Source organism: Gossypium arboreum, chromosome 8 (assembly GCF_025698485.1).
Source record: "Gossypium arboreum isolate Shixiya-1 chromosome 8, ASM2569848v2, whole genome shotgun sequence".
Classification (NCBI taxonomy): Eukaryota; Viridiplantae; Streptophyta; class Magnoliopsida; order Malvales; family Malvaceae; genus Gossypium; species Gossypium arboreum.
Window position 1 is genome coordinate 55,694,185 of NC_069077.1, and position 4,182 is coordinate 55,698,366.

The following is a 4,182-nucleotide window of genomic DNA, read 5'->3' on the forward strand; positions in this document are numbered from 1 at the left end:
TCCATTAATAAAATTTTCACAAGAGGAAACAACGAAATGAGGCTAAGTACTCCATCCATACCGAACTATGCCATAGTTTCTTAGACCTTACGATTCAATCTCATTCCAAGTCCTACATTGACATTTCATACGCTATTCAATAGAGTAATTGAGGCATTTCCATACATCATTTTATTTTCGTTATAATCATACAAATAAACGAACTTTCACCTATTCCACGATGAACCTTATGTACGTGACTTCAATTATAATCATCACATAGGTTCAAAACTTACCACGCTCAACTCCAAATATAAACATAGCACCTATTAGCCATGAACTCAAGGTACTTACCCTTTCCGCTGTCCAAAATCGACTCGGTACGGTCGCACCCTTAATGTAAATAATCTATAGAAAATACATAGTGGGTTCGCACACATAGTGCTTAATAATCAGCCGCGCACACTTAGTGCCATGCATTTCAAGCTCGCACACTTAGTGCCATGCATTTCAAGCTCGCACACTCAGTGCCAATCTCTCAACCGTGAACACTTATTGCCCGCACACTTAGTGCCGAAAGCCAGCCACTCTATACGCTTCACTTCTTTTTTTTACATTCAACAATTTCATCTCTACATACATATACATTTGTATACATTTCACCTCATTAAACACAATTGCATAGGTATTACGATCGTTTAAATCAATACCAAATATATGCTTAATGACTTACCTTGTGTTGGGTAGAACGGTTCCAACTCGGCTATTCGATTGCTTTCTCCTTTCCTTTATCCGATTTAGTTCCCTTTGCTCTTGAGCTTAATTTAACAATTAAATTGATTTAATCATTTTGAATATCAAAGAGAAATTCAAGGTACTCAACCCTTATTTTTAATAATAAGACCAACCATACACCTATAATAACATCCAATTCATTAATTATTTTAGCACACGCATGGCACATAAGGTTAACTAAAGCTACATTCACTTATAAGATAGCACCCTTAATGAGCTCATACCATGACTATACCTAACCGAATTCAAATAGAGAATTTAGTACAATTACACATTCTTACTAATGTATAATTCTAGCATGCTTTAATATTTTATACACCTCATTCGCCCTAACCATTCACTTAACTTATATGTACAAATTCCATCTCAAAATTAAGAGTTGCAACTACAATTAGGTTACAACAATGCCCATCAATGACCGAATGCTTAAGCACAACTATACTAAAAATTTATCCAACATCATTTTAATTTGCCCTTCACTATTTTTTTTCTAATCATCAAATACAAAGTGATTTACATATATATATATTAAACCAACCTTGCTAGCACACAATATTCCTTAACCGAATGTCATAAACCCAAGCCACACATCTTGTTCATTAAGACCCTTCAATGACCCCATTCGGTACCCCCCTTATGAACAAACCAATTTCAACCTTCAAGAAAAAGTATATGTACCAAGAGCTTCAAACTACTTGGCGAATATCAAACCTCCAAACAACCAAACTTAATCCATGGAATGAGTAGAACTTGAACTAATCACCTTATTTATACCTAAATTTCCAAGAATTTCAAAGTGCTTACCTCTTCCTAAGCATCATCCAAGCGAATCATGAACAAAAGAATTCCTTTCTTCTTCCTCCCTCAAGTCACGGCAATGGAGAAGAAAGATGAGCATTCCTTCATTTTTTCATTTTTACCTTCTTTTACTAACAATATTTTATCTCCAATAACCCAATTTCTTATTATAATATCTAATTAACATATATATTGCCCATCAACAATCCATCTTGGCCGCCACTACAAAGGAATTGGGGAATTTGACATGCAAGTCCACCCTTGTGTCATCATGCATTAACAAGCCATTTAAAATTAGCCTATCATATTTCACCATGTCTCATATTGATCTCTATTTAATAATTTCTCATGCAATTGGCAAAATTAGAGAATGAAACTTCCACATACTCATGTACACACATAATAAGCATAGAATATAGCAATTAATTATTTTTATGACTCGGTTTTGTGGTCCCGAAACCACTTTCCGACTAGGGTCACATTAGGGCTGTCACAGTGGGTCTAAGGTAGAACCAAGAAAGAAACTCATAAATATCAAGATGTAAGCAACTACCATTGTTCAAACAACAACCATCACCCTTATTAATCTCCATAGCCGAAAACCTTACTCATTCCACACTCAAAATTTCAACATGGGTTACAAAAATAACTTGATATCTCACTCCATATCAACTAAAATTTCAAGAATTAGTATAAACTTTCTTACCTTAATATTGACCTAGGATAACCGAATGCTTCACTCCCTTCTTCCTCTTTTCATTTCGGCCAAGAAGAACCGATTTCTTCTTTTCTTTCTTCCTCAAGTCACGGCAATGGGGGGGGAACATGGATGAGACAACTTTGTTTTCATCACCCCTCCCTTTTCATTACTTTATTACTAACCTTTTATTTTATTCTTTCTCCCATAAAACACTAACACCAAATGTTTATAATAGGCTTTAACTTATAGCATGGCCGGCCACCATCTTGTTCTTTGGTTAATTTGACATGCAAGTACAATTATTTTGCAACATGCATAAATAGGCCACTTTACATTTGCCTAGCACATTTCTAAATTTTCTCACATAAGTCCTATTTAATAAAATTCACTTACAATTAACAAAATTCCAATATGAAATTTTTATACATGCATACATACATATAATAAGCATCAACTATGACGGTTAATTATTTTTATGACTCGGTTTAGTGGTCCCGAAACCATTTTCCGACTAGGGTCACTTTAGGGCTGTCACAACTCTCCCCCACTTAAGAAATTTTCGTCCCCGAAAATCTTACCGGTAAATAGGTTTGGGTATCGTTCTTTCATAGAGTTCTCGGTCTCACAAGTAGCTTCTTCCATCCCGTGTTTGAGCCATAACACTTTTACTAAAGGAACATTTTTGTTTTGTAACTCTTTCACTTCACGAGCTAGGATACGAATCGGTTCTTCTTCATAACTCATATCGGGTTGAATTTCAACCTCTAATGGATTAATTATGTGCGATGGATTAGATCTATAACGTCGAAGCATCGAAACAGGAAAGACGTCGTGAATCTTTTCAAGTTCAGGGGGCAAAATCAATCTATACGCGACTGGACCGACTCGTTCGGATATTTCATATGGCTCGATGAACCTCGGACTCAATTTGCCCTTACGCCCAAATCGAGTATCTTTTCCAAGGTGAAACTTTAAGAAACACTTTATCTCCCACGATACTCAATGTCCTTTCGTTTCAAATCCGCGTCGACTTCTCGACGATCGATCTTGCCTTGACTTTCACGAATTATTTTACTTTCGCAAAGCATCTTTAATCAAATCAACTCGAAAATTTTACTTTCACCGAGCTCGGTCCAAAACAATGGTGTACGGCATTTACGACCGTACAAAGCCTCGTAAGGTGCTATCTTAATACTTGATTGAAAACTATTGTTGTAAGCGAATTCAATCAAAGGTAAATACCGTTCCCATGAACCACTAAACTCAAGGATGCAACATCTTAACATATCCTCGAGTATCTGAATTATCCGCTCGGATTGACCATCGGTTTGGGGATGAAAAGCGGTGCTAAAATGCAACTTCGTACCCAAAGCTTCTTGCAATTTCTTCCAAAATCGCGAGGTGAATCTCGGATCTCTATCCGACACAATAGAAATGGGTACCCCGTGTAATCTCACAATCTGAGAAACATACAACTCAGCTAGTCTATCCAATGAAAAATCCGTGCGTAAGGGGATAAAGTGAGCCGACTTAGTCAGTCTATCAACAACAACCCAAATCGCATATTTCTTACTTGCCGACACTGGCAACCCAGATACAAAATCCATCGTGACTCGATCCCATTTCCATTCAGGTATCATGATCGGCTGAAGTAAACCCGTAGGCACTTGATGTTCCGCCTTCACTTGCTGACATACTAAGCACTTCGAAACAAAATCGAAAATGTCTCGTTTCATACCATGCCACCAAAACTGACGTCTCAGATCGTTGTACATTTTCGTACTCCCCGGGTAAATTGACATTCGGCTACTATGAGCTTCGTTCAGAATCATCGAAATAAGTTTTGAATTTCTTGGAACACACAAACGACTTCTGAACCTCAAACAATCGTCGTCATCAATTTGAAACTC